We start from the raw sequence: 24,738 nt of genomic DNA on the forward strand, positions 1-24,738 counted from the left end.
TGAGAGTGTTGAGAATAGTTTGCATCAGATAACTGAAGAAAAATCTGTGAAAGTTTTAAAAACCTTTTAAACTGCTACAATGAAAAATTGAAAATTGTATATTGAGAGTAGAAAAAAATAATCATGATTTGGGATAACAGATTAATAATAAAGGCTAATGCATTTAATGAAGATCTGTGTACCATATTAAGCATCTGTTTCCATTTCATCTTCTCCACCCAATTTCAATTCCCTTAAATTGGAGACATTTTTTGGATCTTCTCTCTTCAATTATATATCATGTAAGTTCTGGTTAAAAGAGAAACTGTTACTGCTAATCAAATAATAATGAGAAAATAATGACCAATATTCTCAATTTATGTTCCATGTCTCAACAGAAGACTGGGGGCAAATATGTCAGGTATAAGTGATTATTAGGCTATTCAATGCAGGAGAAAAAACTTTAATTCACTAAAAGGACTGTGGGCAATGTGACACTCAAGGAGAAGTGATTAAGCTTTATTTGAATTTTTTTCCAATTATTTTATCAGTTGCAGAAATGAATTTAACCTGGTTTTTAAAATGGCAGTTTTCCTTCAGGAAAAAAAGTCCAAAGTTTTCTTTCTTATGTATTTTATTTCTTCAACTTCCTCTTTTCTGAATGTAATCTTTCTTAGGTATCTAGTATTGTCAAGATAGACAGTTCTAAAAACTGCTTACTACAATTTTAAATCTGAAGCTTGGAAGAGAATTGTTTCTTGGAAGGTTCACAGCTCAGCCCTGTGTTTAGATACTCAGAAAATGACATATCTGGGTCACTACAGGAGTGATGACAACTAAAAAGAGGATAATCTAATCCTGACATTTCCCATCCATTGCAAAGATTTTGTGGTATAGGATATAAAAATGTTCTCTCCCAAATCCACAAATGTATTTATAATATTATTGGACTGGTTTGCATACTTCTAATTATCACTTTTTTTGTTTTAGTTATAATTTGGTTTATGGGATTTTCTGTATAAATAAGAAGTTGATTCTTAATCCATTTTGACAAAATAATGCAGTAATGTATTCAATAATGCACACTTGAAAACATAAAACTTTATTGTTGGAGACAAACATGGAGCTGTGTGAACATGTACACAGACTGCTTATTCAAAGAGAGATACTTTTCATATTTTGTGAAGGAGGTGCCATTTGGGGTTTTCTGAAGTCACATATTATTGATATGCTGCTATTCAAGTAACTGAGTGGAAGTTGATATGTCACTCACAAATTTAAGATAGATTTCTGAAACTTGCTGAAAAACAAGGTTGTGCTATTCTGATGGTTCAAGTGAATCTGATTTTTCCCTGTAGTACAAGTATATATTTTTTTCAAATATGGATTTCGGATGATAGACTTTGAATTGCAGGTCAGTGTCAAAATTGAAAACAAAGGGGTGTGCTATTATTAAAGAAAATACAGAAATACATTATTGGAACTCAGAAGTTCATCAGTTTTTTTTAAGCTGATATTTTAAGCAATTAAATTTTCATTAAACAGATTATTTTTTTCTGACATTCAACAAATTGAACATGTTTGTTCCCAGGAAATTAAAAAGACCCTTCTCACTGGAAAGGATAGTAAATGACAAGTTTCATCCTTTTATCCAAAGAGAAAATTGTGCAGCAAGTTCCAAAGGATGGTTGCCTAACATCTCTCATGAAGAATTCGAGGGATGGAGTGGATAACACAGGTTATTGTCTCAATCAATATCTTGAGATTACTAAGAGATGTTGTTTTAATGTTTGATTAGTTTACGCTAGTTTACTAATGAACAGACAACAAATCATTAGTCCATTAGAGAAACACCAGAAATTTGATATTAACTTGCTCTAGTCCTGTGGTCTTACCCAATGGCTAATATTATGCATAAGATGTTTGAAATGTATAAACTAAAAATCAAAACATGACAAAAGAAAATATTTCAGGAGCAAAAGACAGAAAACATGAATTAGACACTCAACACCTCATTACAAGCTGACTCTTTCAGTTTTTGCAGAACTTTGACATAGTCCAAGTAGATCAATAGCTGTTAAAAGTAACAAAAAAAAAAAAATCATGGAGTGTAAATATTTTGTAAGATGATGCTTTAATTCTAATCTTAGAAAAATTTGTAATGCAGACATATTTTTGGCTGAGGTTAGGGAAATTTTGACATAGGAACATAATTTCATGGCATTTATTCTAGTGTAGAGAACACAAAATTATCAAAACTGAGTAAAATCTCTTCTACATAGTCTAAGAAAAACACTTCTATAATATTTTTAATTATCCTCAACATGCATTAACTTTATAAAGCACTTAATGAGTATCTTTCCAGATACATATTTATACCTTTCAGCAACCTATGATTTTCCATCAAAGGATTTGAGCTCACTTTACCAATATCAAGATAGTTTTTTGAGGCACATATTATTCCAAGCCTTCTTGTGAGGTATAGAGTACAAGATCCATATCTGAAAATAGATATTTGTCTATGTGTATGTACATTACAAAAACTCAATTGTGTATTATTTTTCAGTATGTCACAATAGCTATAATTACTAGAAACAGAGGAAGAACAGTGTCTTTATGTCCAGCATTAGACTGCAACTGCAAAGTTTCTCATGTTCAACTTGTTTTTTGTATTTTTGTTTCCTTGTGAGCATCTGCCTCTTTTTATTCTTCTCTAAAATACTAAATTGATTCAAGATCTTTGCCATTTTTTTATCATTTAAGAACAAAGATTTTGGAAGAATGCTGTCATCACTGATTTTCTTTTTTGGTCTTTTTCATCCTCAATCTTAGTGATGGTTTAATTCATAGACTTGAAGAAAAATTATTTTAGTCATGAAACAGAAGAGTAAAGGTAAATTGGAAGAATCATACTGATTGTATTGAGGTATGTGATTTTGTGAATATTTTGCCTCAATAAAGGAAGTAAGGATAATATACAGAACACATTAAATATTAATATTTTGTCTTTTTGTACATACTAATAGAAGAAACCAAACAATAAGGAGGTGAAGAATGTGAAACAGCTTACCTACCAACCTAAAGCTTACAAGTATTTACTGGCCTAGCTCTGATCCCTTAGTAGCTGGAAGTTTTGCAATATGCTTGTTACTCTACTAGAAAATTGTATTCACTTCTCTGTGAAGAGAATATCTGATTACAGAAAATAACCCTTTCCCTTTTGACCTTTCATTTTATGAAGGAATTTTTTTTTTTGTTATCTCCTTTAAGAAAACCTCCCTATGCCATGATCAACTAGTTTTAAAAAATTAGAGGTTAAAATCTTTCTATTCACATTTTACTCCCAGACCTTATGCAGGATTCTGGTAGGCCCCTTATCAGCCCCATGGGCAGCCCCACTTCAATTTCTTTAAGGGAAAAGAAACATCAAAATATTTATGCATGTAAATCAGAAGCACTTCTAAAGGATGGCAGGCATCTGCTATCTGTTCCCAGACATGCCTTTTTATTTTCAGAGGTTTTAAGGCCACATGAAGTGCTGCATTGATACATTTCTCTTCAGAAACCAATGGCAGTGCTGATGGTAACTGGTGAGTGACCTCTTGCAGTTCTTATCTCAACCCACAAGCCTTTCATTACATTGTCTCTCACCTGTCCTGCTGATTGGGTGGGATACAACAGCTTTGGTGGGCACCTTGCATTCAACCAGGGTCAATCTACCACACCTCAAGGGTCTGAACTGGGACCAACGGTATTCAGTATTTTTATTATGCCATAGTTTCTTTTCAGTAAATCTACAGATCACACCAAGCTGTATGGTGCAGTTGCATCTACAGAGGGAATGGATGTCAGCCAGAGGGACCTTTACAGATTATGGGGCCTGCAGTAGCTCAGAAAAAAACAGACACCACTGCTTCTTCTAGCAGGATCCACCTTTATTACACACACTCTAATATTTACATGTTTCTACTATGGGAAAGTTTAAAGAAAGTCTTGGGAATTCACAGAAGGAAAGAAAAAAACAGCCAAATCAGCAAACACCTGGCAGGGCAGACTTTTCTGCCCTTTGTCAGCCATTCACTCAAGCCACCTCCCAGCATTCTGGGAGGTAAAAGAGAAACATTCACACCTGGTTTTTATGGCTGCAGCCATTCCTCTGGTATGCATATTTCTCAAGAGAACAGAAGGCCTTTATCAAGGTTAATAGTGACAAGTTGCTCTTCTACACAGGACTCTCATTAAGGCCAGGATGGCTGCAGGGGTCGATGCTTCTACAGGGCCATGTAAAACTCATTAACTTCAACAGGGTCACGTGCAATGTCCTTCACTTGAGTTGGAGCTATCCCCTGTATCAGTGCAGACTGGAGGGTGATTTAATCAAAAAGACACCTGCAGAGAAGGACTTGGGTGTACTGAAGAATAAAAGATTGGACATGACCCAGTACTGTGTGCTTCCAGTCCAGAAAGCCAATCATCTCCATGCATCAAAAGAACATGGCCCAGAGATCGTGGTAAGTGATTCTGCTGCTCTACACTTTTCTCATAAGATCTGATCTGCAGTGCTGCATCCAGCTCTGAGGCACCCAACACAAGAAAGACAGACCTATTACAGCAGGTCCAGAAGAGGGTCACAGAAATTATCACAGAACTGGAACACTTCTCCTCTGAGGATAGGCTGTGAGAGTGTTGGTTGTTCAATATGGAGAGGAGAAGGCCCTGGTAAAACCTTTTTGTGGTCTCTCAATATTTAAAGTGTGCTTATAAGAAGGAAGAAGAAAGGTTTTTTGACATGGCTGTAGTAAAAGAACCATGAGCAATATTTTTAAACTGTAGAGTTAGGGTGGACATAAGGAGGAAATTCTTAAAAATAATGTTGGTAAGACACCTGAATGGGTTGCTCAGGGAAATTGTGGATGTCCCATAATTGGCAGTGTTCAAAGACAAACTGGATGGGGTGAAAGATGTCCTTGCCTGTGGCAGGGTTAGGACTTAGAAGATCTAGATGGATATCTCTACCAATCCAAACCATTCTATGAAAGCTGGTGCAGAAAATGGCTTCTTCTATGTATATTTGAAAAGCAATAGTTTAGTTTTTAAAACAGTCACAAAATCAGCCTTTAAATAGCTGAAAGAATCTATTTTTTTATATTATAAAATAAGAAGCAAAGGATTGTTAGGACTGAATACCAGAAATCCCTAAGAGGTGAAATACCTGGCTTTTGATAATGGTCTACATAGCTTTGCTATGTCTGTGAGCCTTGTAAATTCCTTCAGAGTTTACAGCTAGGTAGTTTTAGCAGGTAGAGTAGTAAGAGTTTCCCCTACCAATCCTTTAAGCCAAATGTCTGTATATAACTGAAAAGTTTGTGACGATTTTTGTTGATGGATTTGAAACAATATTATCCATAATATTGACACAAACAGAATAATTCCAAATAAAGTTTGTGACAATGTTTGGATCCAAATACAATTAGATGTTTTTCCAGAATGGAATTTTGGTGTAAATGAAAGCACATTCAAGTTTTACTGCGTGATATTAAAAGGATATAAAGGTAAGCATTATTTTTCTTTTAATTATTTCCTATTCTATACATTTTTCATGTTTTAAAAAAATAATTGTTTTTATCTATTGTTTTATATTTCAAATTAAGTTATTTATTGTTATTCACAAAGCACTGTGATAATCAAATGCTATTCATAGTGGAACTTTGAACACTAATTGTAATTAGTAAGGAATAAAAGATTATGCTTCATTAAGGTGCACCTTCATAGACATAACTGATCATTTTGCAAAACATCAATTTCAGTTTAGATCTAATTACAGTCAAAACTAAACCCAGGAGTTTTCACATTAATAGAACTACAATGACAAATTAAAATCACAGTCTTGTGAAAATATGTTTTATTTATAACTTTATTCTCATTTACAATAGTCTTCTGAGTTGAAAGGAATACATTCCACAGATTGGAACCTGCATTTAACACAAATATGCCATAAATAAGTAAACGTATGTAAATAGGCAAATTACGTATATTTTTTTTAAAAAATAGAAATAATTTTAAAATGCAAAATGCTCTAATCTTTACTTTTATAGAAAAGTCAAAGTCAAGATTTTTTTTCTAGAACATTGAATCTTTTCATATAAATACTACGTTCTCCAAATAACTCTCTCTGTCTTGTTATTCCTACTAAGGCCCTTATCTTGAAACAATGAGTTTAGTAAATTGGTTTCCAGATTCAAAAAGTTTCTGAATGAGTTTTACTGTTGCTGTTACTATTCCTATCATTATTGTTGTTGTTGTTGTACCTTGAAGACCATCGAGTCTGTCTGTTGACTCAGCACTGCCATGTTCACCACTAGACTATATCTCCACGTTCAACATCACCTTTCCAGTGAATAAAGTTTTCCTAATATCCATTCTAAACCTGTTCTGGCCCAACTTGAAGCCATTTCTTCTTGTTCTGTCGCTTGTTACCTGAGAGAATAGATTGACTTTCACCTCACTACACCCTCTTTTCAGGCAGTTGTAGAGAGGGATAAGGTCAAATTTGAACCACTTTTTCTCCAGACTAAATAACCACAGCTCCTTCAGCTGCTCCAACATGGCCCTTCTAAACTGTAAATGAAGTAAACTTTAATAGTTCTCATGAAGAATTCCCTAAATTGAGGAGCAAGGGAGAGAAAGCTGAAGCTTAGTCCTTGTCAGCCAGCAGCTGATCTGACTCTACACATTTTAGTTAAACAAATCAACACTTTATTTCTATATACCAATGCTTCACCTTTATGGGTTTTATCCCTTGTGGTGTTTTCACGTACTAGGGGTTGCATCAGGACTGAAACAGAAATTTAGTTCTGCACCTCTAAAACTAGATCCTAAAGTGAAGAGAGGGGGAAGCAGTGATGCACAGTTTGTGTGTGCAGAAGCTTGATTTTTCACTCCCCCAGAATTCCCTTTCTCGTACTGCATGTTTTCTGTAGCACAGACAGAGCTCTCCTTTGCTTTTAGTCAGTTTTTGGCTAGCTTAGGCAGAGAAGTTCCCCAGAGTGTCGCTTTTCTTGGAACTGATGAGTCCTGCTCTGGAGAGGCTGATAAGAGACTGAGTGAACCAAGTTACATCCCACAGAAAGGACTTTCTGAATTTGCCATCTCTTTAGAAGAGTGAGAGATTCCATTGTAAGATTATTCATTTTTTCATATTTCTGTGTACTTTGCTTGTTAAATAAACAATTTTTTTTTGCTTTTCTTGAAGGAGATTTTATTTCCTGAACCAGTGGGTGGAACGGCCACTTGAATTTGCTTCCTAGAGGGACCCTTTCAGAGGTTTCCTCCCAAATTTGCCCTAAGCCAGGACAAAAGGGCAGTATTTTTAATCAAATTCTGTTGTCAGTTCTATTTTGGAAACTTATACTTAAGATCCTTCCTCACAGTTCATCGCACAATAAAGACTATCCTACTTATAACTCAGTTTCTGAGGCCGTAGATGTGCAATGGAGCTACAGCAGTTTAAAAATTTATTGTGCATCCATAGAGCTGCAGTTACTTAACTGTGTCTCTTCCTTACTGCAGAAAGCCCATAGAAAACCAAGCTGGTTAAAGCATTTTACTGTGACTGAAGTACTTCATTTTGTCCTACATTTGCCATGAGCTGTGTTCACATATGCTGTCACTAAGATTGTGTTCACATGTGGTAATGCCTCAAGTATCAGTAACTGAATCAGGAGCCTGAGCAGTAATAAATATTCAGTTTCCAGTACATAGTCATAGCAAATGTATATCAGAAAATGGAAGAGTCTTAATCTTCTGTCTAGTCACAACCCACCCTGAAGTCCTTGTTCCTGTTCTTTTTAAAATTACTATTGTTATTGTTATTATTATTATTACTATTACTATTAATAATAATAATATTAATAATAATAATAATCATCATCATCATCATCTCCAGAGTGGATTAGGTTGTACGGCAGAGAAGGATCTGGGGTGTGCTCCAGTAAATTCCATTTTCCAGCATTGTGGGTGCAGTACATAATAGTCTAACTGGTGTTGTGAACTCTACCTATCACAGAATCATAGAATTATATAGTAATTTATGTTGGAAGAGACCTTTAAGGATAATTTACTACCATGCTTCCAATACATATCTGGGTGAGTTATATTATTTGCAAAATTCTCTTTCAATTCATAATCATAAATGGACTCTTAAAGATTTTTAGACTGAATACCTCAAAAGTACTGAATTTATTTTCCCTCTGCCTTTCTCTATAGGGTGAATAGAGCTGCTTTGCCTTAAGTCAGAAAATAAATTTATTGTTTGTGAATCTCAACATGGTCCCCCCTGTGTACTACAACATTTTATGTGTTTCTCTGGACTGACTTTTCCTTTATTATTGGCATAATATACACACCTCTATGGATAATAAATCAAAGTCATTAGGCTACAAAATTCTCAAGAATAATTCTGAAGACATAAAATATGGTTGTGGGAAAATGAGGCTACAGCAGATTTCATAGTAAAAGTATTTATGTAAATAACACAAACCAAGGAAAGGTAATAGCATTTGTCAGATCAGCTGTTACAACAGTGTAAACCAGAAAAGCTTGATGAAAGAACTCTGCTGAAAGACACGCTAACACTTAGTATATTTATAAGATGGAGAAATACATTTTCTTAACTCCCTAGATATCTTGCTGCAATGCTTTATTTAACATGGGTCCAGATACAAGCCTTGAAAATCAAATACCTTTTCCAAAAACCAATGTCAGGAAAGCACTTAGCTCCTTTCCCTGTCAGAGCAATGCCCTCTACTGTTCAAAGTACTCTGCCAATCATATCTTGTTGCCCAGACTCCTTGAGGAAAATTAAATTCACTTATATTTAGATTTCTGCAACTATCTATTTATCCTGTATAAAGATCTTCTCAGTGGACATTAGGGAGATATAGATTCTTCAACGCAGTCTGATTTTACTTGATTTTAGCAGTCACTTGAGGACAAAATGACTCATGGTCTAAAAAAAAATTTCCCCTTCTCTCCTTCAGTTTTTTTACAGGGAATCTAGATGATTGGCATGCTGCAGACATCTAGCATGAGTTGGGATGAAACACCCATCCTTATGCTGTACACTTAAGGTATCAGCAATAATCAAAGATTAATAACTGTAAGAAAATGGCACCCAAAACCTGAGTTATCCCGGGTATTTTGGTTGGTTAGTTGTTTTTTGTTTTCATGTTAATAAGGTAGTTTTGTTAACTGGATGCACAACAACACATGTTTAGAGATGCAGATCCACTTAATACTTGCTATAACACCTCTCAGCCAGAGATCTTCCAATCCTATCTTGCATTTACTCATGCAGACAAATTGGGTAGGCAGGTAGAATGTGGACAGAATCTTATTTGACAGAATAGTGACATCTGTCACTGGTTCCTTTGGCTATATTTATGCTTGTAGGTTAAAGCCGGAAGCCATGCTGGATGCTGGATTTCAACTGATTAAAATTATTCCGAATTTTCTTTTCCCAATTAGAAACCCTGCCAAAAATTCTAGGCCACAGATAACTCCTGATAAACAATTTATGTATGTTTCCTATTTACTTAGGAGACTAAGAATTTCCATGAATGCCCTCTGTGTCAGCTGGCCTTAATAGATCATATTTTTTTTTAAATTTACTGGCAAGGTCAGATTTGTTAGAAAGGAGTGTTTGTTAGAGGTAGAAAGGTAATAAAAATATTCTGGAAATGCAGGATAAAGTGTAGGATATTTCACTTTTTATTTGATCAGTATACTATTAGTATGACAACACTTTAAAATTGTTACATGTTGAATCAGATTTCTACAGGCCTATATCACCCAGTTCCCAGCTATCATTGTCTCACCAGCTTGATGTTTAGCATCTGGCATTCAGCTTGCAGTGCTGCTTTTTGAATAACATGCTAAAATACTAAGAATTCTATTGTTTTTCTACATTTGCCATGTGCCAAATTGCATGTATTACATCTTACCATAGGCAAATGCCGCATAGCACAAAAGTAATTGAATGATAAATCCTAAAAAGGATTAATCAGACAGAGATTAAAATAACTTCTCACTTCTCCTAAATAATAAATGCGCTTTAGGCTGTATGGCTTTTTCCTTCAATGGAAAAAGGAAAGAACTGGCAAATATAACTGTTAGAGAGGAAAACTTAAGCAGTGCATGTCATTATAGCCTCCTGGAGGAGATCAAATGCAGCAGATAAATTATACCCTTTTGAATCTGGTATGTTTGGGGATCATCTGTAGTTCTGCAAGAAAAGCCCTAAAAATTTGTTTATTATTAGTTAGTTTAGGCCATTCAATTGGCCACAGAATTAGGAGATAGAGACTCTAACTTCGTGATCTACAAAATCCTTAATAACATTCTTCTGATGTCAGTAGAATTTAGTTTTTGATGTTTACTGTCTCATCTATAAGAGAAGGATAATACTTATCAACCTCACAGGGATTGTGTAGGATTAATTATTTAATAGACACTGATGTAAAAGGCAAAGTATTCTATTGCCTTCACAAATACTGAAATATGACACTGTCATCTAGCTGAAGGTGAAAAGAGACAGCGTCTGTTGTGTCAGCAGTAACCAGCATTTTGTTTTTGCTGAAAAAAACCCTAATTTTCCACAGTAGTAGCTTAACTCTAAGTAATTTATATCTTATGTGCAGTTTGAGTAAGCTGGTCATGGGAAAAAGACTGAAGAATGTTAAACAGAATTTAGGGTGAGCAGTGCATGTCATACAAAAGAAAAAAATTAGACTCACAGATTTGTTCTCAGAGAAATTTTTGTGCCATATAATGCAAAAAATACGCTAGTTGGTTGGATCATCTTATAATTTTTCTCTTCTTTTTCTGAATATTGAAAATGTGCTCAAATGTAGCTCATCCTTTCACAATTTTTTATACTTAATTCTTTTTGTAGTGAAATCTTTCATGAACTGGACGGATGCCATAATGCATAAAATACATATTTAAGTTAAAAAAACTCATATTTCATTATAGATGGAAATAGATTTTTATCATTCTTCTTCAACCAGTTAGGTATTCACCACTTTTTGAAAAGCAGCTAGAGAAGAAACTAGTAATTTCTGAGATGTTTAATTGCTTGACAGCAGAAGAAATCTGATCAAAAGAGTATTGATGAAGGCACAAGCACAATTTTGGTATAGCAAAGTAGCTTTCCAGCACAGAGAGAAAGGCCAAGGGTTTTGTTATTTTAAAAATAATTAAATAGTAAAGTTTTGGACTAAGAATGAAGTGTAGCCTGCCTACAGGTGACAAGAAAGGCATATGGCATATTCTCTGTATGTAACTTGCTTTGTGCACTGGCCTTTAGTGTAACTCTCCCATGGATAATCTACAGCCAGTGATTGCCTTCCATATAGGTTCATTTTGCTTTACTTTGGTAATGAGAAGGGTTTATTCATATTTTTACTAATATCAAAATGCTCAAAGATCAACAGGGAATTACAATCCTGACCCTGAATCGTAATATGTATGGCTAAATTTACATATCTGAGTAGCTGCATTGACTTCATTATGACTATTCACGAGTAGTGAAACATGTAGATGCTTGCAGATCAACCCTAAGGCAGCATTTTCTGCTTTACACATTTACTTCACTGAGTGACTAAAGGCACAGTGTAAGTCAATAGTCCCACAGCTGTATGCAAACAGAAAAAGAGTGTTATTACTCTTGTTTTTAACTTTCCTTCCAAAGTTATGTGAATATATTATCAAAGTAGTAGTTGACAGAACAGTTTCTTGCAGTTTTGTGTTGTTTTAGGTATTTATCCAGTACCAAACTCATTACCATCTCACCCTGCACACCCATAAATTACATATAGCTCTGATCAGATTTTCACTAAGCTGCCTAAACAGTTTAAAAGTACAAAAAGCTACAGTAACACTAATACTAATCATATCTTACCAGTAAGGTGCTATTGCACTGTTCATGAGGCAATAATGTACTTCTGACATTGGAATAAAGTTTTCATTCTTTGGCCTCATAGTTTGGGAACAGGATCATAACCTCATCAAATAGCAGAATCCTGCTGCTATTGTCACTCAGTTATTACACCAGACATTCTAGTGTACCTGTTTACTGTAGTTTTAATAGAATTTTGTAGATATTAGCCTTCCAGAATCAAAAAACTGTCCATACTCATTATAAAAGTACTTCCAAAATTGGTTATTTTTAATTTGTTTCATACCAGGGAGAAATCAGATTTTAAACACAAAGAAATCTACACATATAACACCGATGAGAAATCTACTGGAAGCAATATAAGGGCCATTCACTTAAGAGTTGGACTTGATGATCCTTGTGGGTCTATTCCAACTCAGAATATTCTGTGATTCTGTAAATTCTTATGCAATTATACTATCCATAATAATTTCACCTGCATTGCCTAGTGGCATGTGGGATTAAAACCACATGACTCCAGCTGACTTTAATGCAAATAAGATAGCTAAAACCATTTGAAACTGAGACTGAGAAAAATGTATAAAAGACAGGACATGATGATAATCCCATTACAAACTTATTCACCACTTCTACCCTTCTCATGACAAAGATGATTGTCATGACAATTCACAGTCCTGTCCCCTCTCTGAGGATTTACTGCTGAGCAAGCAATGCATTAATCAGAAGCTAATAAAATTACATTCAGTTTTCATTCATTTTCACAGGTGTAAAAGGCCACTCAAAATGCCATGCAACACAGAATTACAGTAATGGCTTTTAAAAGGTATATAAAGACAGAAAAACACACCAGCAGCATGAACAATATTATGGAGACTAAATCTAATGTTAAAATTATATGTTTTTATTTTTACTTTAATTCATACTATTGTATTATCAAATTTAAAAAATATTGTAAGATATACAGGGAAAAGAGCATTATAAAGACATCTTTGACATTTGAGAGCACAAGCTTTGGCAAGGGCCTTTTTTTTACTGTAAGATTTGTTTATCTTACTGTACAGGTTTGAAATATACAGTTTTGAAAGCCTCTGTACAGTGAAAATGCTCCCTTGTTTGGTAGTTCGAGATATGTCAGTACTACCCAAGATGAAAACACAGTTAAATATTGGCGGACCACATGTGTTTAAAAGTGTGTACAAATTGCCTAAATGCTTTACTTAAATGTTTTACTTACATTTTTTCTTTGTCTCCAGATTTATTCTGGAGTTTCAATGCTTCTGATATAATCTGTTTCACCATTAACCTGAATCTAACTGATATTAATAATGTTTATTCCCAAAAGAAGTGTTCTGAAAGAAAATCAAAATTATTCCACATTTTTTATTTAGACTGAAATAAGGGAACACTCATTATTTTCAGAAGTTTACATGTTCTCACTTGCAGAATAAATCACCAGTGTTTGGAGAATCTGGAGAAAAGCTCACATGCCTAGGCTTAAGTGAGATTTGAAGTTATGGTTAAGCAATGTCCAGCTTTTTATATATTCTTTATTTTGAATTTCACAATTTTATTCCATTGTGTTTACTTGCATTAATTAAAAAGAAAAAAAAGGAAGCTGTTTCTTCTGGTTTCTTTCTTTATAGTTTGAACTTCGAAATTAATACTTTGGATTTTCTTCAGGACTGCATACAATCATAAGACTATAAAACCAATTCTGTTCACTGAGTTAATTTTCAAATTTATTGAACTTCAAAGCAAACCAGTAAATCCAGATTAAAGTTTGATGTGCACAAACCAGCATGAGATTCTCAAAGAAGCTGATATTTAGATAACTACATGAATGGTGGGTAATATTGACTTGTAAGGTGTTTGTACCATATGTCATATATATCAGTTTTCAATTCTGATTCAAGTATTTTCTTGTTACTGCATTGTAGATAACATCAAGATTTTGTGGGGGCTTTTAAAGGGTTATCTTCAAGAATTCCTGTGGATAGTTCAGAATACTTGAATATGTCTATAAAGAACTGAAATATTTTCTTTTATAGTGATTACATTTGGCATATAAGTTATGGAAAATAATTAAAATCCATTCTCTACTTTTTTAAGAGACAAAGCTAATAAAGCCTAAAGGGCTGGTATATTTGTTTTGTAATGTTGTTCAATACACTAAGATTTCTGGATAAAAGGTTTTATCTTGCAATCACTATTATCTAGTTTGTCATAAATCCATGTTAGAAATGTTTAAGTTATTTTAAGATAAGTCCTAAAACAGTGGAAATCTTTAGGGAAAAGAAAAGTTGTCACAGGTTTTGCTAGAGAGTTCTTATTTTAACATATATATGTCTGCATTTTATAACAAGTTATTTCTTGTCCAGTGTTATGCTACTTACACTTTTTTTTCACATTTCCAAATTTATCAGCAACTTCATTTTTTACAGAGAAAAGAGGATTATAATTCTTCATGAGTCATAGTAAACTAGCTGACAGAAATAAAAAGTACAAATATAGAATGTCTTTTGTATCAGCTGAGAAATATCTCATGTAATTGAGATTGCTACATGAACTCCCTTTAGATAACTTAAGTTCTTGCATAAGTCTTCTGAAATTGAGAAGTTTTACTGTCTATTCATATACTTAGTAAAATATACATAGGTTGTGGTTGTGTAGGTCAATGTGGGCAGTCACTGCAAGAAAATCAGACTCACCAGTGAGCAGAAAGAGTTCTGGGAGCCAAATACTGGGGAGGTCAAAAGCTTGGGTTGAGTACTAGAGAGAGCAGCACGTTTGAGAGTTCACTGCTGGAGAGATCAAGGCAGGAGGGGTGGGTTAACCTTGACTGGCTAACAGATCCACCCAGCCGCTCTCTTACTCTCACCTCGGCAAGATAGACAGGAGAAATAAGCAGGAAAACTTCATGAGTCCATGAGGAAAACTCTTCAATTAGTGGCTTAAGGAAAACAAATTCAACTTGGGGAACATTAATTTAATGTACTTCAATAAAAACAGATCAGGATAGTAAGAAATAGAGAAAAAAAACTAAAAGTACCTTTCCCCTACTGCCCATTTTCCCCCAAAGTTACTCTTCACTTTTCATTTCTGCACCCTTAATTTTTCTCCTCCCTCTCTCTTTGACAAATGGGTTAGGGGGATAGGTTATAGGAATTGAAATCAGTAACATTTCACCTCTGCTACACCTTCTTCCTTGCTGTTTTCCTACTCCAGTATGGGATTCCTCCCAAGGGACACAGTCCTCATTAATATTTTCCTATGCCATGTATAATTATGTTATCCCCTTCATTTGTTTCTTGGGAAAAAAAAAAAAAAGGTTAAAAGAAAAAAAAAACCTATTAGGGATTTTATTTCTTGGATTATTTTTTTTTTTTTTAAGCAGTATATGGATGGCTTGGCTGCTGCTCTTTCTAACACTTAATACATTGGCTTACATAAAATTGTCGTTCCAGACAACAGTGTGAATTTTGTCATCAATACCACCATTATATTCATTAAATATTTCATTTATCATTGAAAGCTCTGGAGATATGCTTCTCAAAGCAACAACAAAAACTAGAAACAAACTCCACTGTATATGAAGAAATCCCTGAAGAAATCAGATTCTTAGACATATAAACAAGCTGACAGCATAATCTTTATCAAGGACCCCCAAAATGCAATATTGTTAGAAAATTAAGTGGATTTCAATTATGCAAATATCTTCTTGTAGTGAACAAAACAATATCATGAGATATGCTATTTTAGATGTGATGTAACATCCATGTTTGAACTAGGGAAGTAGTACACTAAAATATTGATAATTTCTCCCCTATTAAAGTCTCAAGTTGCTGTATTTTATTTTATAGTCTCAGCTGCAGTGATTCTTCCTACACTTACCACTCTTGTTTAATTTTTCTTGACTTTTGTTCAAATTATGGCAGGGAAAGATATTGGTGGTGGTGACTTCCTTGTACTTCTAAATATTAAGGTTCAATATGAATTTATGTGTGAATTTTTAATTTACTATTAAATTAATCGTGGATATTCTTCAAACCATGCACTTCAGCTGATCTGAAACAGACTGATATTTTTTACCTTTGCAGATCTGTAGCCTTTATTCATGTTCTAGTTCACTCCAGCTGAGTTAAACTTCACTTGCAACCTAGTCCTTGGCTTCTCTGGCTATTAGTTCCACCCTACATGTTCTAGGTAAGCTTATAAACAGAGAAAAGCTTTCAAAATTAACACAGAAATCTATGGTAAGAACAGTCTCTCATTTATTTTTAACATTGTAATGTTATTATCTTTTCAGTAACAATGAAATAAAGTGATATTGTCTTTGGATTGTTTTACTGAATTGATCCACAATCTATTGGGTAATTCTTATGCTACTGTTATCTCTTTTGCTCTGCACTAAAAAAAAGAAATTGGCAGGAACAGCAGATTTATACTCTTCCTTTTCATCTTCTTACTTTTCCTCTTCTTATCCTATCATATTCATACTGTGCCTAAGAAGTTAAAACCAGAAATTAATAAACTGGTGTTTATTAAATAATATTATAGATATTAATTAATAGTACTGTTGTGTATCATGTGTATATATATATATATATATATATATATATATATATATATATATATATTATTTTCCTGTTGTGAAATAAGAAAATTCTTGTTAAGAAAAATGTTAAGACTTGACAGCCACCATTTAACACAGAGGAAAAGAGAGACTACTCACTTGGGAAATCATCCCATTGTGTGTTAAATCTTTACATGCTGAAATCCAACGTCATCCAGAGCAATATTTTCTCAGTGTTTATTATCCATGCAGATGTAAGTTAGTGTGCTGCTTTTACAGGTTAACTTCTGGGAAAGGTCATGTACAGTTGATTCTATTGTTTAAGAACTGTCCCACTACATATTTAACATGTACATGAAGTAAGGTGTACTTGTACTGGTAGAAGATTCTTTTGCAAAAACTAAGATGAAAAAGTATGAGGTTTTTTTCTTTTTTTATTTTTAATGCTCATATTAATTTTACTTCTTTTGAGGGTGTTGCTGTTCATGACCGGCTCCGGGCGAGCACCAGTGGGACACAGCAGGAGGGGGAGAGAGGTGGCAGCCGCTTTTCCCCTTCGGCTCTGCGAGGCTCAGTTCTAGTGCGGGAACAGACGAAATGGCGACATGGGACTCGGGTGCAAACACATGTTTATTGTGGGATTGTGTTCCCGAGACACCGGGACACCAGCCCAGGGGTTGGTTATACCCTGTGCCGAGGCGGGGGGAACCTGAGCTGCCACCAATGGGGACGGGAGGCAGGGGACAGGGGCAGGGAAATCCCGGGGACAGCGATGGGAAAGGTGGGGGGGGCAGGGACCAGACCGCGTGGCGAGGTGGAAGGACAAGGGAACACAGGAATGGGACAAGGTACCGCGGGAGGGAGGGGGAACGTGCGGGAAGGGGGAATGGGGGAAGAAGGGAAAATTACAAACCCCCGCAGCTCACCTTTCATATTAACATAAAGGAAAGGGAGTTCTGAGGTAAAAACAAATTAGCAATGTTGCAAAGAGACATCAGAAAGTGATACACCAATCATACTTAATGAATGGGGCAAAAATCTTTACATTACATCTGAAGATAAAGGGTACTAAATTATCATAAACACATTCTGTATTGAGGATGAAAGCAGGATTCATGATGCGATGCTTGTGGTTTTCAAATTCTAGCAGAGCAGAAGTAGGCAGCGAACAGAGATGTGGTTTCTCCAATTTGATTATTTGGTTGCGAAGCTGGCATAGACTTGTGAGCAGTAATTACAGAGGATGATCTTTCCTTCTATAGCATATAACTCAACAAACAGATTATTCCAAAAATAATCAAAACCAATAAGAAGAATTTGTAGGAAAATAAAAGGGAACATCGGATAGGGTACATTAAGGAATATGATAGGAACATCAAACAATCACTTAATTAGTGATTGTCATGAATAATAAGGGGAATCAGTAAGGAGTGGACCAGGATGCCATCATCTTAGAGGGAAAACAAAATGACGGATTCCCAGTCCCGGGTTTCGACTCCATTTCCTCGGAAGAAGGTCCCTCCCAATCCTTCCCCCCAGAGGAAGAGCCAGAAGAAGGATTGGGGAATATCCAACCCCGCCTCCCCCAATAGAGACTAGCCTCATGCAGGGATGGTGCAGGGCTCTAGGGGAAGGGATGGGGCTGGCGGGAAACCACGGGCGGAAAAGAAGGGTCAAGGCGGGAAAGCGGGCACCAAGTAGCGTGGCCAGCACCATCTTGGAAAGGGGTGCTGGGTGCACTGCATCTCGCCCGGGGAGGCACGGCCAATGCCGCCCCTAAGGGAGGATAACAGTGTCCGGCAGGGCGCTTGGGGCAGCTTGGCCGCTGCCATCCCCAAGGGAGGAGGTTCGGGGAAGTCTGTGGGGAAAAGGGAAGGGGGAGCTTCACAGAAGCCGAGGGGGAAATCTATAGGAGAGGGGCCTGATGCAGCTGGAAGCCAACAAAATGTGTAGATGTGAAGGGCCTCTCTTAGGATGTTAACAATTCTCCCATAGCTGACGTGTCGCCATTTATGATTCTGTCCCATTGGTGGCCTTTTGACCCCCCCTGCCCCCATAGCCCAGAATAGGGAGGAGAGGGTAGAAAAGGCAGCTTTCCAAGAAAGAGAAGGAGCTTTCCAGTATGAGTTACCCAAAAAGATCGAGTGAAGTTGCGTCCTCCTCGGAAAAGGAAAAGCTTCCCGGCCGCCAGGGACATGCAAGGCTACAGCCCCTGTCTGGACGCAGACGGTGGTTAAAACTCAGAAAAGAAAAAAAGGTAGCTCAGCCGCCCGCCAGGGTCCCACACCCTGCTCTGACCCAACTTACCCTCCGGGCTCAGGCGGTGAAATCTCTATCTCTCTCCTCGGTGGTGGAAAATCGCACTGAACTGAGGAGGTATTCTTTCGTAGTTTGGCTCTCCCAGAGACTTGGGTGTTCCCATTAACCCAGAGCTCACCCCTGAATCTCTGGGTTCGGCCACTGTCAGCCTCTGGTCTCCATTCAAATGCCATTCCCTGACAGGTCACTCTTCGAGCTCAGTCCATCAAGCCACTGCCAAACTCTCCTCTTTGTCCTCAGGTAAGTTTACCCAGCTCCTGGCCCCTGCAGTCCGGCTGCCCCCGCAGCGCGGCCGCTCCCGGGCGGGTAGAGAGCACGCCGGCAAGGACAAAGAGGGTTCCGGAGCTTCGGGTTTGTTTTCCGCCCGGCGCGTCAACTCCTCTTAGCGTCTGCAGAGCTCTTGTGGCGGCAGAGTTCCCTTCTCTCTCCCCCCTTTCACAAATCGATGGGAATAACCATCCTCTGCTACCATTTGTTGCTGTTTGCTACCGACTCCAGGCGAGCGCCGGTGGGACACAGCAGGAGGGGGAGAGAGGCGGCGGCCGCTTTTCCCCTTCGTCTCTGCGAGGCTCAGTTCTAGCGCAGGAACAGACGACAGGGCGACACGGGACTCGGGTGCAAACACGTGTTTATTGTGGGAGCGTGTCCCCGAGACACTGGGACACCGACCCGGGGGTCGGTTATACCCCGTGCCGGGGGCGGGGGGAACCTGAGCTGTGGCCAATGGGACGGGAGACAGGAGAGAGGGGCAGGGAAACCCTGGGGACAGCAATGGGAAAGGTGGGGGGGACAGGGACAGACCGTGTGGCCAGGGGGAAGGACAAGGGAACACAGGAATGGGACAAAGGACCACGGGAGGGAGGGGGAACACGTGGGAAGGTGGGAGGGGGAATGGGGGAAGAAGGGAAAATTACAAACCCCTGCATGAGGGGATCATATGGTAAACAGAGTTTGATTTCTTTTTAAAACAAATTTTCACACAGAGAGCTATTTTGAGATATTTTATTTTAATAAATTTTGCATAGTTACTTTTTAAATTAAAGCTCACACAGGGTTTCTAAACAAAATAACGTTTAAAGTAAATAGACATACCCTATGCTGTGAATCAAATGCTAGGATGCCAATATCATGCATTATAAGTAGATTAAATATTTTTTATATAATCCTAAAAGGATTATGGAATATTTTTGATCTTTGAAGCATTTTTTTTCAACCTATGTCTAAATGTCACTTCATCAGTTTTCTATCTACTGTAATTTTCTTGGATAAATTCACATAGATTTTCTTTTACTTTGGGTGTCATTTGACATTGATATTTTTTTACCAAGCCATAAATCTTTATGAAAACTATACTCAAATAGAGAGCTGTTAGTATGTATTTTTCTAAGACATTTTGTTACATAAAATTTAGATGTTTTCTTCTCTTACTGTGCAATAGATAGCCAATCTTTTGAAGAAAGTACTAATTCATTATTAATTTCTAGATATTTTAACATGGAAGTTGCAACTTCTTGATTTTTTCTTAATTTTTTATTTGTAGCAACTGTTCAGACATGATTTCCTGATTCATATTTCTTAACTGCAATATGAAATAGACAACATCTCTAAGTCCCATGGAAATGATACTCTCCAGAGTGAAAGTACTGGCCGCCATGGAGACAGAAGGAAAGGAAGTGAGAACAAACTGATATATCTGTACATGAAAAATAACTCCCATCTGTGGTAAAACAATAGCAATTATATTGATTGCACTTCAAAAATATCTTTCTTAATTAAAATTACTTTCTGATTTTTAAAACTGTTGAATAAAGCAAGAACATGTTCACTATCAGGAGAGGGAAATGGTACTCCTCCCTCAAATCCCCAAAAATTGGAAAATAAGTACTGTGAGGTTCAGATATACAGGCAATTGACTCTAATAAAAAAAACAGTTTGCTTTACACAAAAGGGAACATTTTAAAAAGAAATAAGTACTAATGCTTGATTTCTTTTTTTTTTTTTTTTTTGCTTTAATCATCACAGGTATTTAACTGAGAAAAGTTGTGGGGTAATTATGTTATCAAGTTCAGATCATGAAATAGAAACAGGATTGAAATGTTCTTCTTATGAACAGAATGAAAGTAACATGGGGAAATCTACAGCATAAGTTTTAGAAAAATCAGTTATAAGAGAGGAATGTAAATATTCCAGAAACAATAACCTGAAATTACAGGTAAAAGAAATTAAGGTCAGGATTGTATTGCAGCAAGACCTTTAAAGGATTATTGGGCACAATCATGAAAATCTACATGTTATATATGTTAGCAAAATTCCAAGAACCATCAAAAAGATGGAAAATTGAGTGTAATGAAAAATATTCATTTATTGCACAAATATCTAAATGCAATGTTGTTTTGTTTAAACTGACTTAAATAGGTATTGAAATAAGTACCTAAGACTGGAAAAATGCAGATAAAATATCTGTCTCTAGACAAAAAGTAAAAGCTCTCTAGGCAATAATAAGGTAGACAGCTTTTTAATGAGAATATATGGGGCAAGAATTACAAGAGGAATTATTAATAAACGTTTGTACAATAGTGATGAAATCAGCATGAGGCAACATGGAACTCTCAGAAATGAAGAGAACATTAAACCACTGTGTTATATAAAATAATCAAAGATCTTATGGTTATCAAAGAAGAACTGAAAAGAGAGGCTTTTCAGATATCATGTCTATTACATCTTAATATTGGTAATGTTTTGGAACATATTGCAGCAGATTTAAGGTAAGGCAAGGTCCTGTAATAATATTATTAGACATTGAATATTAAACTGTCTTTTAAAGAAAAAAAAATATTGGTTAGAAACCTTAATAATTTTATACACGCCAAGCAAATGACCAGAGTTCTTGCTAGAACTGTTTTATTTTAATCTTACATATTGGACAAGTCGTTGATTTAAAGTGTCTCCCATTTCACTAGCTTTCAGCTCTTAGTCATGTAACTACTTATGAAGCTGTAAGAAGAGAACTAAGGATAAAATTAGCCTGTAAATATTTAAAATAAAACAATTGTTTACCGTATTATATAATAATGTAGTAAAATAAACTGTATACTACTGACTCAAATCTTATTTTTATAGACCACTATTTCAGAGTTGGAATTTTAATAAGTTTATCAACAATTTAAAAATCTGGGTTTGATTTCTGGAAATAAACCTAATTCATAAACTCCCTCCCCACTCTGTTATCTACTACCTATGAATAATGTGCACAATTCAACATCAAAACTATAGGTCTTTTAAATTTTATCACTGCTGCACTCTCACAGCTCTGTTCTCTAAAACTTGCCAGTCATTCAGAAAAATTAACTAGCTCTTTATTGTCTTATATTTGGTCTAAGAAAGTGTCTATTGTCTAATAATAAGTCTGTAATTATTTTCCAAGAGGAAAAGAATAGCATGGTGAAGATTGTTTTCTTATAAAGTGTCAGGTTGTCATTGTGTTACTTTATAAAAATGTTCCTGTAAATTTGTATTTGCATCAAGAAAACTAGGCTAAGAGGATTCCAGAGATTTGTTTTTGCAGCTTTTTCTCTCTTCAGACTCTTCACATATTATTCTAACCCAAGTAATACATTTAAATACTGTTTCATTTGAGAAATAGAGATACTATAATGTATAAGCAGAAAGGTCCCTTAATATAATTTGAATGTTGAACAACAAAAATTTTTCAAATACCTTCAGAAGAGATTTGTAAACTTATATACTTTGTTAACAGGTTGGCATTGGACATTTTTAATGGAATGAAAACTATATTTAAACTCTTCAGCTGATGGAGTAAGTTTATCATTGGCCAGTAAGTGCCATGACTTAAGAGAAAATGCATCTAGCCAGGTATGGAAAATTCATCCCAGTCAGAATAAGTATGGCTGCTTTCATTGCATCTCTGTTAGATGCTGAAGAAAAGAATGTGTCATATAATTACAATTAAAAATGCAATTTTTATACCACTTTTAACCCTTTGGTGTTAAACCTTTTAGTGAAAAGCATATGGCTGTTTTAGGGAGCAGACTGGGACTCTAGTTTTCTCATTCACAGATATGTCAGAATAAAGATCTTTCTGGTCTCATGACCATTTGATCCTTCCCTCCAGAATGTCTCCATTGCAAAAGACAAAAAAATGTCCCATGCTGCTGTTTATCTGCTCCATGCATTTTTATATTGTCTTGCTTCCATCAGACTATGTCAAAACTTCAGTGAGGACTCAAAATATTGGATACTTATTAAAAAAAAATTTTGAAAAAGGCAGGAGGAGAATCTACTTGTGATTCAGTAGCTCTTTACCTTCAGAAGACGGCTAGTTATAATAGACCAGGAGTCCTTGTGGATGTCCAAAAGCTCCTGAATATATGCTGTACCAATTACATATAGGGGAAAAAAGCAGTTCAAGAGGCTTCTTGCCTTGTTTTCTCTTGTTTTGAGTGAAAATTAGACACTTATTTTTGGAGAAATTTGTTTTTTCTCTGTGCTGAAAACATAAAATTTAAGCCAAATACTGTCTAAAATATGTGGTACAGTTGGCTCCTTGTTGATTTTTAGTTCTTTTTTTTTGCATATTTCTTTTATCAAGACAGGGATTTTGCTTTTTAACTGTTTTGCTGAACACCTCTGGAACAAAAGTAGGAAGTGCCCATAAATTTATAACAGACTTCAAAGAGAGAAATTATTTTATTTTCATACAACTAAAGGGAGGGTCTGCAGAAAGATGGAGCCAGATTCTTTCAGTGCTACCCAAAGATAAGACCAGAGGCAAGGGGCTTAAAGTGAAATGAGAGAGGTTTTCTCTGAACACCAGGAAACGCTTTTTTTCCCTGTGAGGGTGACCAAGCACTGTCACAACTTGATCATCTGCTGATTTTTAAAATATCAATTCTTGGAGATGCTGAAGGAGTGTTTAAAGATAATCCTGGCCCACTGGCTTTACGTGATTCTGCTTGAGCAGGGCATTGGACCACATGACCATAAGAGGTTGTCATGGTTTAATCCCAGCCAGAGCTCAGCCCCACATAAGCACACTCTCACTCCCTCACAGTGGGATGGGGAGGGAATCTGAAGAGTAAAAGTGACAAACTCATGGGTCAAAATAAGGACAATTTAATATGTAAAGCAAAAAACACAGTTGCATGTGAAATAATCCAAGGAATTGATTCATCCCTTTCCATGGGTGGGCAGCTGTTCAGTCATCCCCAGGGAAGCAGGGCTTCATCATGCATAACAGTGACTTAGGAAGATCAACACCCTAACTCTGAAATGTCCCCATCTTTCTCAGATTTTTTTTGTTGTGCAAAACCAGCATACAGGTCCTTTTCTACCTTAATTTTTCCATAATTCTATTATTTCTTTTATTAAAAGATTACATTATTTTCTAAAAATTTTAATGTAAGGTGCAGAATCAATATGCTTCAATATTTTAGTTATCCTTTGCCTATGACAGCTAAAATCATTTAGCTGCAAATGAAAACTCTATTTTTAGTAAAGAGATGTAGATATTTTAATGCCAACAAGCAAACCTGTGGAGACAGTTGTCTAGAGAAAATTAAGATGATGTTAAAGAGAAGGCAGAGAGAGCTGTTTAAAAAGAAAAAAAAAAAGATTTTATTATATTATGATTTCATACAAGCCAAGACTGGCATGTCTTTTCACTGATCTGAATAAACTGAATGCGCTAGACATTGAATTCCATGTAGGGGTCAATCCCTGTGTCTAAATCAGTCTCACAATGATCCTAGATTTTGCGAGTACTGCAGGACTAACAATGTGCCTCCAGTCAGTACCATAACCTTTCTTAAAGTGTGTACTAAAACATTCATGGTGAGATGTCCTCCAAATTCTTCAACAAGACATTCTGGACAGTGACTGAACCCAAATTTCC

This window comes from Lonchura striata, chromosome 3 (genome assembly GCF_046129695.1).
Source record: "Lonchura striata isolate bLonStr1 chromosome 3, bLonStr1.mat, whole genome shotgun sequence".
NCBI classification, from domain to species: Eukaryota; Metazoa; Chordata; class Aves; order Passeriformes; family Estrildidae; genus Lonchura; species Lonchura striata.